The 16,674-nt window shown below is 37.8% G+C and overlaps 2 long non-coding RNA genes across 2 annotated transcripts; both read left to right on the top strand.

Moving 5' to 3' along the window:
* The first annotated feature begins 1,934 nt into the window (after positions 1-1,934).
* LOC135079319 (uncharacterized) lies at positions 1,935-8,121 on the top strand. The gene is made up of 3 exons (XR_010258779.1): positions 1,935-2,337; positions 2,413-2,463; positions 7,402-8,121. It is a non-coding gene; the product is annotated as an uncharacterized LOC135079319 (long non-coding RNA).
* Positions 8,122-11,532: 3,411 nt separating this feature from the next.
* Positions 11,533-12,434, top strand: LOC135085903 (uncharacterized). The gene is made up of 2 exons (XR_010260237.1): positions 11,533-11,757; positions 12,272-12,434. It is a non-coding gene; the product is annotated as an uncharacterized LOC135085903 (long non-coding RNA).
* The last annotated feature ends 4,240 nt before the right edge of the window (positions 12,435-16,674 follow it).

Here is a 16,674-nt window from a genome sequence, read left to right as displayed (position 1 = left end):
TTTTAAACCTACTGTGCAGGTGTGCGGCATATCTAGTTTCACACATCTAGACCAAAAACTTTCTCTAGGACGACATCCTGCGTTTTGTGCGCTCCTGGTACATAGTTATGAGTTGGAACGCAATTGGTGGCGCTGTTCAAACGAACCTGAAATGAAGTATAAGTAGCTCGAGGAATAATCATTCTAAAGCACGCCACAAAATTATGTTTTTTTTTTTTTGCAACAATCTAATAAAAAATGTGAATCATTCATTCGCTGTGTGTAACTAATATAGTTCCAAAATACTGAACTGTCCTATGCATGACATTGACAGTGGGGCGCCACCGTCAATACCGGAACGCTGATTCCGATTTTTGCCATGTTGGAAACCATATAGTTGAACGATGGTAGCGCCCCCCTGTCATTGAGTTTGGTGGGACAGTTCAGCGTGGGTCATCTATATATAGTTCCAAAATACTGAACTGTCCTATGCATGACATTGACAGTGGGGCGCCACCGTCAATCCCGGATCGCTAGTTCCGATTTTTGCCACGTTGGAAACCATATGGTTGAACGATGGTAGCGCCCCCCTGTCATTGAGTTTGGTGGGACAGTTCAGCGTGGGTCATCTATACATCAATGTTCGCTGCAGTCATGTCGCAGTAACGATTCGAAATCAATGGATGTATTGAGTTTACTTTCACCACTAGGAGGACCGACGATCTGGTGAATGTCGCGGGAGGTGCCTGGATGAGGGCGGCCGCAGGACCGATCATTGTGGAAAACCTTGGGGGAGGCCTTTGTACAGCAGTGGACGTCTTTAGGCTGAAACGGTTGAGTTTACTTTGTATTGCGACAGGGGCGCCATTAAATCCTGGCAGGTCACGTTGCGAATTGTTGTGGACTACCAGGAGGGCATAAAGTCACAGAAGTGACCGTTGCTATGGACGCTGCAACAATTTGCCGGAGCATTTCAGCTGCTTTGGATGAAATTCGAAATACGCATGCGTCGAAATGTTGTTGTTATTGTTTTTCCACTTAGGTACACTATATATGCAGGTGTGCAGCGTATTCACACATCTAGACCAAAAGCTTCCTCTGGATTCAAGAATACCTCCTGTGTTATGTGCGCTCCTGGTATATTGTTATGGATTGACTCGCAGTTGGTGGCGCTGTTCGAACTTGCAGTTCGAATGATTCTAATTGAAGCGATATGAGAAAGGTAAGGTAAAGATACTCGTAGAAGGATAATCTCTTATTTGCACGCACACCGCAAAAAATATAAGAAACACAAAAGTTCCTATTTCCTGATAAACGTAATTCCCATCGTCTCAAAAATAAATTTTGCGAACATGAGGCATTAACATCAATTTTTTCAACAACAAAAACAATAAATTGCAAAAAAAGAATAGAATGTTTAATCATTCAGTCGCTGCGGTCATGTCGCGGTAACGATTCGAAATCGATGGATAATTGGAGTTAACTTTCTTTATGTGCGACAGGGGCGCACTCAAACCTGGTAGGTCACGTTGTGAACTGATAAATACTACCCAGGAGTGCATAAGGTCGCGGTAGTGACCGTTGCTATGGACGCTGCAACAATTTGCCGGAGTAACGTATTTAAGTTGATTACGCATGCGTCGATAAGGGGGATTGTTTGTATTTGACTGTGCAGGTGTACAGCGTATCTAGATTCACACATCTAGACCAAAAAGCTTCCCCCTTTTCGAGAGGAACACCTTCTGCGTTATGTGCGCTCCTGGTACATTGTTATGAGTTAGATCGCAAGGTGGCGCCTGTTCGAACGATGCTAAAATGGAACCAAACTCCTACCACGGTACATGACGATACTCCTGCTTTTAACAAAGAAGAACGGTCATCTGTGACCCAGGCCCGACAGAAACGAGACATACCTCAGTTTTTTTGTCATGTCTTAATTAGTTAAATTATATATTTTTGTTAAGAAGAGCCATCTATTGGAGCGCGTGAGAAGCTCCAACCAAAGATCAATGGCAATACTATCACCGAGCACACCGCATCGATTACGTCACGCGATGTCAAGAAACCACAACAGATGGCGCTGAAGCACACCTATATAAACGATTGCACGGACGCTTAACGTCTCTCATTCTCATTTGAACTTTCAACTAAAATATTGTAAACGCTTTATTGTAAAGTAATAAATCCCAGTATATCTTCAAAGTCGCCTGATTTACCCGTGTTGATCCATACACACAAGAAGATTAGGAGTCACAGACAATAGCTAGAAATTAGAAGCCTAGGAACACACTCTGAACACGCAAACATTGGACCTTCAGAGCCGCATCATCCATCATCACATCGAGGGATCAGCAAAGGGTCTGGCCAAATCGTTCCTTTTTTCCCCCATCTTATCCCATTTCAATTTTACTAAAGCTGTGCTTGTTCCCCTAGGTACCGTGTTGTGCTTCCTCACGAGTCACGTACGCAGTTTACAGGAATTTGGTGAGTACCCACTTTTATAAATCGTCAAAATGAGTGTTGAAAACGTAACCGTTCGTTGTAAATCTCCTAATTTGTGCGTAGATTCTGATGATACTGTAATTAGAGAATTAAATAAAAAACGCGGTTCAATCAAGGGTAGACTGACGTTATTCGTAAAATTTGTAAATTCTTTTCATAGCCACTCTCGTCCTAGCGATAAACAATTAACCGAATTAAAATTGCGTAGTGAATTAGCCAAATCATTATTTAGTGAATTTAATAGCATTCAAAGCTCCATCGAAATGCTCATGGTGTTAGATAGTGAAACTGCAATTCAGTTAGAACATCGTGAATCATTTGAAAATATTTATTACGAAACCATGGCAGAAGCAGAAGGTTTAATAAAACGTTTTAGCCTTTCTGATACAACTAGTGCTAGTTCTAGGTGTGAAGCTTCGATAAATATTAAGCTTCCTACTATTTCACTACCCTCCTTTGACGGGTCGTTTGAAAATTGGTTAGAGTTCAGGGATACCTACCTTTCTATGATTCACAACTCCACCCAGCTTGATGACATTCGTAAATTCCATTATTTGCGTACATCGCTAACTAGTCAGGCAGCTCAAGTTATTAAATCAATAGAATGCACATCAGAAAACTACACAATAGCTTGGGATTTGCTCAATGAGAGGTATAATAACGTCAAGTTGCTGGTACATAATCATGTGAAGTCTTTATTTACCATTCAAAATCTAAATAGAGAGACTTCATTTCATTTAAGGAAATTAATTGATATAGTTTCAAAGAATTTACGTGCCTTAAAGACACTCGGGGAACCTATAGAATATTGGGATACACTTATTATTTATATCATTACCTCCAAATTAGACGCAGTAGTTGAGAAAGAGTGGGAGGAACATAAAAATAATTTATTTACGCAGCATCATAAACGCATTAAGTTAGACGATCTCATTACATTCTTGAAAAATAAGGCTGACACTTTAGAAATGATTAAAGCGCATAATTCTTCATCATTTTCTAATAGTAAAGTCCCTTTTGATAACAATAAAAAACCTCAACAACAATCGCAACAAAAATCACATATTTTCGCTTCAACAAAAAATAATGTGAATTCCAAAAGTACCCGCACATGCTCATTATGCAGCGGAAATCATTCGCTTTATTCTTGTACTAAGTTTTTGGATTTAAACGTTAAAGAGAGATTAGAATTCGTTAATAATAAAAGGTTATGTGTTAATTGTTTACGAGCTGGACATTTCGCTTCAAATTGTTATTTTGGTCCATGTAAACAGTGCAGTAGAAAACACAACAGTTTATTGCACAGTAACAATAATGATAAAGTAGAAAACGCATTAGTATCAGTCGTGGAGTGCCAACCGGATTCGAACCCCGTACTGCACTCGTCGGCAGTGTTACATACAGCCGAACCGACACGAAACGAGAATTCGAACAATAGTTTGTATACGCAGGCGTCAGAAACTGTTTTATTATCCACAGCTTTAGTGGAGATAGCAGGTAATGACAATGTATATCATAAGGCTCGCGCTTTGTTAGATAGCGGCAGTCAACACTGTTTAATTACAGAAAATTTACGTAAAAAATTAAAAGTCGATTCGATACAGTCCACATATAATATCACAGGAATAGGGCATTCACACACTCAGTCAACAGAGTTGTGCGAAATTAAGGTCAGGTCATTAAACGGTGATTATAATACTCGCTGTAAATGTATAGTTTTGAAACATATAACTTCAAATTTACCAACAGTTCCATTACATTATAACTCTTTAGACATTCCGAATAATATTCAGTTAGCCGATTCGTTATTTTATTTACCGTCAAAAATTGATTTATTGATTGGGGCTGACGTGTTTTGGGAATTGTTGATAGAAGGGAAAATGCGTTTACCGGCAGGTCCTTACCTACAAAACACTACGCTAGGTTGGATTATTTCAGGCATTGTTTATAATTCAAAATCAATAAATAACAAAATACAATGTCATCATTTGCAATCTTTACAATTAGATGAGCAGTTACGTAAATTTTGGGAATTAGAAGAAAATTATAGACATAAACAATATCTTACAGAGGAAGAACGCCATTGTGAACAGCTGTTTACTGAAACTACAAAACGTGCAGTTGATGGTCGTTTTTCAGTTCGCATTCCAGTACGAAATGAATTAGTACTTGATGAATTAGGTAATAGTTACGACATTGCAAAAAATAGATTTTTGTCATTAGAACGCAGGTTAGAACGGTCTCAAGAGTATAAAAAAATGTATAGTGATTTTATGCAAGAGTACTTAGACCTAGGTCACATGACACGTATTGAAAACTACACTTCACCTCATTATTTTCTACCGCATCACGGTGTCTTAAGAGAGCAAAGTACTACTACAAAACTAAGAGTAGTTTTCAATGCAAGCCAAAAAACATCAACTGGCAAATCTTTAAATGATGTCCAAATGCCAGGGCCTGCATTGCAAAACGAATTGTTTTCTATAATTTTGCGTTTTCGTCAACATAAATTTGTCGCTTGCGCAGATATCGAGAAAATGTTCAGGCAAATATTAATTCATGAAGATCAAAGAGATTTACAGTTAATATTATGGCGAGAAAATCCATCACAGCCTATCAGTGTGTACCGGCTTAATACTGTAACATACGGTACGGCGTCTGCACCGTACTTGAGCAATCGTTGCATTAAACAACTAGGCTTTGACTGTACGGACGAAGACATTTCACGTACAATATTAACAGATTTTTATGTAGATGACCTTATAACTGGTTCAGATTGTATTGAGAAGTTATCACACATATGTAAGGGTGTATCTGAAACTTGTCTATCTGGTTGTTTTCCCTTAAGGAAATGGACATTTAATTCGCCTGAAAATATTTTGAATAATAACATAGCTTTTGATAATTCTAAAAATTTTTCTTTAGATGAAAATTATTCCAGTAATACTCTTGGTTTAGGTTGGTTTAACAAAAGTGACGAATTTCATTTCACATCAAAGGTCAATTTTGAATGTAATAATGTTAGTAAACGACAAATTCTATCAATTGTTTCACAGATTTATGACCCTCTCGGTTTGTTAAGCCCGTTTATAATTATTGGCAAAATGATATTACAAAAGTTATGGTTATGTAAACTTGATTGGGACGATGAAGTACCTATTAATATTTTAAAGAATTGGGAAAAGTTTATTGAAGCATTAACTTATTTACATAATATTCGCGTACCACGTCATGTTGTAGGAACGTGTGACCATTCTAGGATCGAATTACACATATTTACGGATGCGAGCGAGGCTGCATACGGTGCGTGCGCTTATGTTCGGACGTACAATAGTAATGATGACGTCATCACGGTGAGATTATTATGTTCGAAGAGCCGCGTCGCGCCAGTGAAACCGGTTAGCATTCCACGGCTCGAGTTATGCGGTGCACTATTGGGAGCTAGATTGTATGATAAAATAATTAAATCACTTAGATTGAACTTTGACAAAGTTGTTTTTTGGACAGATTCTACTATAGTTCTCAGATGGTTGCAAATGTCACCACATCAGTTAAAGACTTTTGTTCAGAATCGCGTTGTTGAGATAAATGAGTTGACAAGCAACACAATTTGGCTGCATGTAAACTCGTCAAATAATCCAGCTGACCTGGTTTCCCGTGGAGTACTTTTAAATGAATTGAGTTCATCAACTTTATGGTGGAACGGACCCACCTTTTTATTTGAAGATAGCATAAAATGGTCACAAAATCAAAATAATATTTTACAGAACTTAAATGATTTACCTGAGTTAAAACTTCCCACTACAAACTTGTTGTGTAGTAGCGATTCTAATTTACCTATCATTGATTTCAGCCGATTTTCTAAACTAAATCGATTACAAAGAACTTGTGCTTATGTAATGCGTTTTATACATAACATACGAACAAAATCTATTGATGAGCGGTTACTCGGGCCGTTATCAGTAGAAGAACTTGACAAATCCTTATTGTTTATAGTTAGACAGGCACAAAGGGAATCGTTTCCTGAAGAATACAATGCGCTTTATAATAATCTTGCTATAAATAAATCAAAACGTAATATTTCCAGTTTAAATATATTTTTAGATGCTGACAAAATCATAAGAGTCGGGGGCAGATTAGTTAATTCTGAATTTTCATATGACAAAAAGCACCCCATTTTATTGTGTAGTAAACATATCTTTACCTATTTATTATTTCAAAGTCAACATTTAAAATTATTGCACGCTGGGCCTCAATTAATTTTATCTCATATCAGAGACAATTGGTGGCCATTAGGCGGTAGAAACTTAGCAAAAAAAGTCGTTAACCAGTGTGTCATATGTTGTCGTTTGAAAGGTAAAATAGTACAACCAATCATGGGTAACTTACCAACTGAACGAGTAACTGCAAATTTTCCTTTCATAAACTGTGGAGTAGACTATGCTGGACCTTTATTTATTTTAAATAAGAAAGGTAGGGGTTCCAGACTAGAAAAATGTTATTTATGTCTGTTTATATGTTTTTCAACTCGAGCGATACACTTGGAACTAGTAACTAGTTTGTCTTCACAGAGTTATATTTTAGCACTGAAACGATTTATTTCCCGGAGAGGAAAACCTTATCAAATATTTTCCGATAATGGACGTAACTTTGTAGGAACAGCTCGTGAATTTTCAGATTTTTTAAAGAGTAATTCTCAGTCTATCATTGATTACGCTTCAGATAATCACATTAAATTTAAATTCATTCCCCCTTACGCGCCTCATTTTGCCGGTTTATGGGAAGCTGGGATCAAGTCCTGTAAGCACCATATAACACGTGTGGTAGGAAATGTAAACATGACTTATGAGGAATTCAGCACAGTTTTGGTACAAATTGAAGCTGTCCTGAATTCCCGCCCTATGTATCCTTTATCCTCAGACCCCAACGACTACTCTCCACTCACTCCTGCCCACTTCACTATTGGTCGGCCGCTGACTGCACCTGCAGAGAGTGATATTACCGCTGCAACCACGAACACACTCAATCGTTACCAGCGAGTTGAACAGCTGAGGCAGACATTTTGGAGGAGATGGTCTACAGAGTACATATCAGAGCTTCAGAAACGTACTAAATGGCAACAGAAAACTGAAGACTTGCAAACTGGAACATTGGTTGTCATAAAGGACGATAACCTTCCGCCGCTGAAATGGCGGTTAGGACGCATAATAACTCTGATTTCAGGCAGTGACGGCGTACCAAGGGTTGCTGTCATTCGGACGGCCACGGGCGTCATACACAGGGCATTCTCAAAGATATGCCCACTTCCGGTCGCTGAGGTGCCAGGTTCGAGGCTCGGCGCGTGACACGACGTGAGCTGAGATGTTGAGAGGGAGTCTCTCAAGGCCCGCCGGAATGTTAAGAAGAGCCATCTATTGGAGCGCGTGAGAAGCTCCAACCAAAGATCAATGGCAATACTATCACCGAGCACACCGCATCGATTACGTCACGCGATGTCAAGAAACCACAACAGATGGCGCTGAAGCACACCTATATAAACGATTGCACGGACGCTTAACGTCTCTCATTCTCATTTGAACTTTCAACTAAAATATTGTAAACGCTTTATTGTAAAGTAATAAATCCCAGTATATCTTCAAAGTCGCCTGATTTACCCGTGTTGATCCATACACACAAGAAGATTAGGAGTCACAGACAATAGCTAGAAATTAGAAGCCTAGGAACACACTCTGAACACGCAAACAATTTTTTATATTCGAAATCTATGTATAACACCAAAATATTACCCTTTGTTTTTGTTCAGGCGTTATACAAAAACTAATACAAAATGCCTATTTATCACCAAAATTGGTAAATGTATGTTACATGTCTATTACAGCTGCTATGGAATGTATCTAGGTGACCTGGAGATACAGCCGGATTATACAGGGTGGAAAAAATAATAAGTTACAAAATCCAAAAATTCAATGTTAACAGCTTCCATAATCTGTAACCTATTATTGGTACCATTTGAAAGAGTTCGTAAAGCACTTTCAGAACCAGTAACTAGTTTTTCGATATCTTGTATAGTTTAGAAATAATCGAGTGAGATCACTTATCGTTCCATATGTATAACCACCCTGTATAATCCGGCTGTAACACCAGGTCACCTAGATACATTCCATAGCAGCTGTAATAGACATTTAGGTACATACATTTACCAATTTTGGTGATAAATAGGCATTTTGTATTAGTTTTTGTATAACGCCTGAACAAAAACAAAGGGTAATATTTTGGTGATATACATAGATTTTGAATATAAAAAATATATAAATTAACTAATTAAGACATGACAAAAAAACTGAGGTATGTCTCGTTTCTGTCGGGTCTGGGTTTTTTTTTGTATGGGGCGTGACCGTTCTTCTTTGTTTTGTGTATTCAAAATGTACCAGGGGATCATTGATGTCAAGTTCCGCATTGGTACCAGGGCTCCATATGAATGTAAGAGTAAACAAGAAATCGTTAGCTCAACTGTGGCTCAGCGTAGATGAAAGAAAACACATGAAACGGCAGAGTTATAAGAATTATTTATAAATTTATTGTACAAGTGGAGATAAATTCATATTTTATGTAATTTATTTTCAAAAATTGCGAATATAAATCGGGGATCTTGGCGTTCTTAGCAACGCTCTACCTAACGTTTATACAACTATAGAAATGGCTATGACTGCAAAGCAATTACGAGTAGAGTAGATATTATGCCCTATCTCCTATCATTCATCGTCGGCCGTTTGGTGTAGTGGTTCAAAACGGACTATTTACTATGCCGAGAGGCCCCGGGTTCCATTCCCGGCCGGGCAGAAATTGAAATGATGAATTTTAATTTCTGTGATGGGTATGGGTGTTACTATGTATAATATGTATGTATTTACAAATAATAACTTTTTAAAAAAAATAAAACCGACTTCAAATGCGTGAACACAAATAATACCTATTCAACAAAAAAAAAATCGTTCAAATTGGTTCATAATCGGCGGAGATATTGCGTATAAAAAAGTTCATCCCCAATTTTCCACCCTTGGAGGTGAAATATTTTCTTGAAATTCGCATGAAACCACCCTTTTGATAATACCTATTCAACAAAAAAATAATCGTTCAAATTGGTTTATAATCGGCGGAGATATTGCGTATAAAAAAGTTCATCCCCAATTTTCCACCCTTGGGGGTTGTTTTTTTTTATTATTAAATTTAAATGGGACCACCCTTGAGGTATTACCTATACGCCGAAAAAAGATTTGTTCAAATCGGTTCATAATTGGCGGAGTTATCGCGTAACAAACATAGAAAAAAAAACATACGGGTCGAATTGAGAACCTCCTCCTTTTTTTGAAGTCGGTTGAAAAAAGTATTTAAGTATGTTTATATCCGTTGTGTAAAATAAGAAGCGTAGTGTAAAATGTCCAGGGTCATTTATTTATTCATATTATGTCCTATCTCCTATCATTATAAGTTTCTGCGCATGCGTGTTAGCTGCCAGGAAACGTGTGCATCCGCCGGGACGTAGAGTGATAGACCAAGATAAATAATTATTTGCAACCGAACATATTGGTTTGGCCTCCTGCAGATATCTGCTGCCCTAGTGATCTAGGTCGTCCCTCATGACGCGATTGGCTGTGCCGGGTGGTCGCTGAATTCAGACATTTTATTAACTAAACTTGCCTGTTATTTTCTCGGCTCTCGGTCAAATTATGGTAAAAAGTTTTACGAAACGTAGATGATATGAATGAAAATAACTGACAGTCGTTCAATGAAGACGGAGACCACCAATGTTAATGTTTGTAAAAAATCGCATTTAATTTCATGCTGCCGCGATGCCGTTTTCATTTTATGGGTGAGTATTTGTTCGGATAATTAAGATTTTAAAACTTTTTTTTTATACAGGGTGTCCCAAAAAGTAGTGTCAAGCCGAAGCCCAGAGGTAGAGCATCACTAGGGCTATCCAAATCATTCCAATGTATGTTCCGCGATTTTTGATTCACTACTTTTTGGGACTTCGCTGCGTGATCGAATCAGAAATGAGGAGATCCGCAGGAGAACCAAAGTAACCGACATAGCTCGCAGAATTGCCAAAATCAAGTGGCAGTGGGCGGGGCACATAGCTCGTAGAGACGATGGCCGTTGGGGCAGGAAAGTTCTCGAGTGGCGACCACGGGCTGGAAGACGTAGCGTGGGCAGGCCTCCTACTAGGTGGACCGACGATCTGGTGAAGGTCGCGGGAAGAGCCTGGATGCGGGCAGCGCAGGACCGTTCATTGTGGAAAACCTTGGGGGAGGCCTTTGTCCAGCAGTGGACGTCATTTGGCTGAAAACGAAACTTTTTGGGACACCCTGTATAAATATAAAAAAGTGGTTGACACTGTAGCTACGGTCTGTAGCGCTGCCGCTGTAGAGTAGCTTATTCTGCCTGAAATTCAATTCTGGACAACAGTGGGGACTTCGCGCAAGTGCAACCTACGGACCACCTGTCCTACCCCGTATCTAGGACTTTCGGCGTACTTAGCAACGCAACTTTCTCCGATGTTCTGCTATGCTGGTACTTTTGGGTAGAAGAAAACGTGACATGGAAAAACGGTACTTAAAATACATGCATTTAAAGATACGGCTTAAAAACTATGAGATTTTTAGTCTGGTTCGGCTTTAAATGTCTTAGCAGATCTTGGACATTTTGGTTGTATGATAGTGTATGAAAAAGTGAGTCACATCACACATTCGGGTTTTGCTTCCAAGTGAGTCACATCACACTTTCGGATTTATGCTTCCAAGAGCAAGAGTTATCCAACATAAAATTGCTTTATTACGTTTTTCACTTGTAAAGGGTGGAATATTGGATCCAATGTTCCACCCTTAAAATCTGTTCATCATATCCCTTTAAAAACATGTCAGCCTAGTACATTGTTATGGTTAAGGTGACTGTGGGGATGAAATCCAAATTACGCATGCGTCAAATGTTGTTGTTGTTTTTGTTTTTCCACATAACGTGCAAGTGTGAAGCGTATCTAGACTCCTCAGAATACGGAACAAACCAGAAACCGTCAACGGGCGTAAATGTGTATTCATATAAATTACTCCGAATCGCACTAATTTGACTTTAGAGCATTTAGTCAATGGCCGGCGCGCGCATTGTTTACATATCCGTCAGATTGACACTTTATAATTAAATTATGCCGTTTTGTGCCGTTCCAACATGTAAGAATGCTACTGGAATTACGAAGAAAGTGCATGGGATCATGTTTTATCCGTAAGTAGCACATTTCCAATTCATTTTAATTAAATAATAATTTTCAAAAAAAGTCACGTTTGTATTTTGTAAGTGTTGCCACAGGTCAACGGAATATTTTACCCTACTTTTTTATATTGAATTACATTTGTCTATAAAAAATTCACGCGTTAATTTTGTTAGCGTTACCACAGAATAATGGAATATTTTCCCCATCCTTTTGGTTTTAATTAGTTTTTAGTGTAATTTCATCCATGACATGACAACCTGATTAATTAAATTATAAGTGCCACTTGTGGTCTAAACTGAATAAATATTTTTGATTTTGATTTGATTTTAATATTTGAATTAATTTATAATATTACTCCCTAAATAATGAGGAGATAATAAATTACTATCGTGAATTTCATACTTTCCCATTTATTCAAAAGTAAGGCATTGGTATCAACATATCAGCAGCAGCAATATTTGTATATTTAATAATAATTTTAAGTAATTAATTATTGCTTACATACTTACTCTGATTTTCTTTCAGGATACACAGCCAGAGTTGCCTCGCAATCAAATTCAAGTATTGGTGATGTTTTTGATTTGGATTCTGTTTTTGACTCCAAGAAAAGTTAAACTAAAAGCACTACTGCGCCGTAAACAAATGTTTTGTTGTCGATATGTTTACATAATAAAGAACCTTAAGTTTATTTTTTGTTTTACTTGGCATTCTAAAATTTATATTCGACTTTTGTAGTTGACTTTTAAATAACATAATTATACCTACATGTAGTACATACCTATATTACACTATTTAATAGAAATAAATAATCATCTACACTTAGTTACTTCGGAGTAAAAATTAAATTCATAGGTAGGTAGGTACTATCTATGCCTATGGCCAGTCATGTCGTCTCGTTCTATCGCAAAGAATCACCATTTGATGAGAGCGAGAGCAAAAACGGAAATGGATAGTTAACACTGTGGCCGTGTGTACTTATTTCACTTACTTATTTTTTACTTGTTTAACATCTCTTTAAAAAATTACATAATTTTACCCCAAAAATGGGGGTGTCACACGGCGCTAGTAACACTAAAGGGGGTAGAGGGGCGCGGGAGGGGAAGTATTTTGGACACAAGTTGCCGCGTAGAAATGTTATCGAACACTCCTTCTGGTTTGTTCTGTATTCTGAGCTAGACTCACACATCTAGACCAAAAGCTTCCCCCTGGGTCGTGAGGACGACCTCCTGCGTTATGTGCGCTCCTGGTACATTGTTTTGGGTTCAGTCGCAACGAGGGTGGCGCTGTTAATTGAAGCAATGTGAGGGACGTCGCAAAGTTAGAAGGATAATTAATAACTCTTTATCACACACAAAAAAGTATAAAAACACAAGTTAAATGTAAAATAAATAATAAATTATATAAATACGAGTATAGTGATTTGTCCGTAGCTTCAACCGCGTGAATCGGTATGTCACAGAATAATTTTATCGCACGCTCCTATCGAATACTCATTCTCTTGTTTTTCTCTCAATCGCAAACTAAATAATATACAAAAGAGACATTATTTCTAGGTAGTATACTTTGGTAGCACTAATAATATCCTATAATTTATTTAAATCTGCGAATCCCGGACGTATACAGTACTTATTATTATTCTGTGCGTATACCTAATATTGCATCGTTGTCCCACTTTTCTTTTTGTGTTTCAATGTCAAGGTCTCGAACTCGGCAAGGCAAGGACTGCATACGTTACAGGAGATAGCGTTGCCGTTGCCACGGACGCCAGAATTTGTTTACCTGATTGATTTATCTCTGTCTATCACCTTGTGTCCCGTGAGATGCATGTATATGATTTTAATTTGCTGACGATTTCAATACGCATGCGTCGAAAAGGGGTGGTTGATATTGTTATTTGTTGTTCCACACGCAAGTGTGCAGCGTATCTAGATTCACACATCTAGACCAAAAATTTCACCCCTGGTTGGAAAGGAAGACCTCCTGCATTTTGTGCGATCCTGGTACATTGTTTTGGATTGAATCGCATCGAATATTTGGTGGCGCTGTTCGATGTGTGGAAGTTGCTCAAATAATAGGAGAGTCTTGAGTTTGTTGATGCTCCAACTAAGTAAGCTTTTATTTTCGTTTTTGCTTGCAAGTATTTTGATTTAACATGCATTTGTCGGGATCTGGGACCCAATTATGTACCTGGGAATCCTGGGGTCAAAATAGGTCTTAAGACTCGGACATTTATATTATTTTTCAATCAACATCATTCGTAAAAAAAAACTTCAATCGACCGGGTAACGCCTCTAGCTCTGTCTTCATCTAGCATACGTTGCTTACTTCCACCGATGCGACTCTTAACGCTAGAAAAGCGATCACTTTTTTTGTTTGGCTTTTAAACTCTATTGGGGTTGTAAAAATTATATGTATATTAGCAGTGTTGGACATACTATCGATTCTATAGACGATGTTGAATTAACCCATTGCTTACATGAAAGAAAGAAAGAAAGAAAAACATTTATTTGGTTCCAACTTAAAATATAGCACACAAAATCAGATAACAAAAAAAACAGATAACAGATACAAGTTAGAACCAAAACTGGCCACCGCTCAGCATGTGTCATGCTCTGGAGTGGTAAATAAAACCCAGAACACGACGCTGTTATTCTGCGGTGACCATTTTTGGAGAGAGCTGGGCAAACATGAGACAATACACAAAAACAAACAAAAGAGAAAAAACAAAATAAAAAAATACAATATTAAAAGAAAGAAAGAAAAAAAAAAAGTAAATGGATTATGCCCAACATTATCCGTCATGACGCTGACAGGAGGGCGCCACCAGTTTTAGTAATGAAAAAAAGGCTTTTAAGTATTTTCTATTCCCGTTCGAGATTCGCGTCTGTGTTACATAATCGAGGTCTCCAATTCGACGAGCTACAAGGACTGTATGCGGTGCAAGATATAGCGTTGCCACGGACGCCAGAATTTTGTTTACCTATATAGGTTTCCATCATTTATCTCAGTCTATCACCTGCTGCTGCTGTCCTGTGAGATGCACACATCCGCGACGCATGCGTAAAATGACCGATTGTCGAAGCAGTCTATTGCAGCGTCCCTAGCAACGATCACTCCTGCAGTATCATGCACTCCTAGTAGCTGACATGAGGTCACAACGTGACCTGCCAGATTAGAGTACCTCCCTGGTCCCTGCTCCATACTTTCTAAATATTGACGAGTCCCGCATTAATTAATTATTATTCCGAATTATTTTAGGTGCATTTCTACTTGGAGTCGATTTTGATATTGTTAAAATTCATTTATTTCTTGCTTTTTAGTTGACTTTGCTGCAATAAATAAATAATTGGAAACTCCTCCTTTTTTGAAGACGGTTAAAAGTCCACACAAGAATCAAAAATAAGGAATACCATAACCATTATAAAAAATCCTTCAAGATAAAAAACATGCCTATAAAATATAGTTCCAAAATACTGAACTGTCCTATCCATGACATTGACAGTGGGGCGCCACCGTCAATACCGAATCGCTGGTTCCGATTTTTGCCATGTTGGAAACCATATAGTTGAACGGGTTCTATATTGGCTCACATAAAATTCTAAATCCTATTCTTTGTCTTACTACCGAGTTGTGTTCATAATAATCTCTCTTCATAATTTTATTTTTCATACTTTTTTTATTCATACATTTTTATTACTACCAACGGAGCTCATAACAGTTAGTAATCATAATTTTTTTATCAATACTGTTACTGCCAAGAACCATTTAAAATACATAATTTTTATTTTCAGATCTTTTTTCTTCATAACATTCATTGATCATATTGTTTTAATTAATAATGTTGTTACTAATAACATACTTCAACTCATAATGTTGTTGTTCAGAATAATTTACTTTATAACAGACATACTCGTATCTTTAAAAAAATCATATATGTCGGAGAACGGTCAGAAGGGGCAGGACATTACGTTTCACCAGGAAGTTAAATAAAACGATGTATAGTTTTAACACTATAGATTGTTGTATTTCGGTAAGAATACAATAATAACAATAATAATATTCGAGCAGTCTCACACACAGGACCGGGACAACAATACCGAGCGGCGGGTGAGGCCAGAATGCCACGACTACGGTCGTGCTCGTTCTTTTATACAGCCATCCCCACCCAAACCGGCTAGCAGGTAGCGCCCGACCTGTCTCGGTACGGTCAATACAACTCCTTTTACTTATTGCAAACTATTTTATAACATAACTACACATTTACAATAAATCAAATTATAATTTATTACATTTAAAATTAATGTTGTTATTATTATTTGGTTTTATTAAAATGATTACTAAGTAATTACATGACAATCAATATTCTACGACACGGCCTTCCTGACGTTTCACACGTCCTCGGGTGATGAGTACTCTTGAGAATCATCTGCAAATGAGATAAAATTTATGGATTATATTGCTCGGCCAAACCTGACTTCAAAAATGAGGGTACTTTCTACTCAGAGTTTTTATACTACTTACTCAAAGGGTTCATACTACTCAAAGGGTACATACTACTCAAAGGGTTCATACTACTCAAAGGGTTCATACTACTCAAAGGGTTCATACTAAAATGGTTCATACTAATCAAATGGTTCATACTACTCAAAGATTTTATACTACTCGAAGATTTTATAAATGATCAACACAAAGGAAATTCTTCAATAAAACTAAAATTGTATTTTATATCTTCTATACACAAAATTGACACTTGAAGTTACCGAATACCTAGCGCAGGTTGCCCAACCCGGTGTTACCCGAGGCAGCCACCGCCACCCAAGGCAGCCTCCGCTCCACACAGGAGCCCCCGCTCCACACAGGAGCTCCGCTCCACACGGGAGCCCGTCATAGTTATAAGTCATCTCCACACAGGAGCCAGTTGTAGTCAT

This window comes from Ostrinia nubilalis, chromosome 2 (assembly GCF_963855985.1).
Source record: "Ostrinia nubilalis chromosome 2, ilOstNubi1.1, whole genome shotgun sequence".
NCBI lineage: Eukaryota > Metazoa > Arthropoda > Insecta > Lepidoptera > Crambidae > Ostrinia > Ostrinia nubilalis.
The sequence above is the reverse complement of the archived record's forward strand: the minus strand, read 5'-3'. Positions and strand labels throughout refer to the sequence as shown.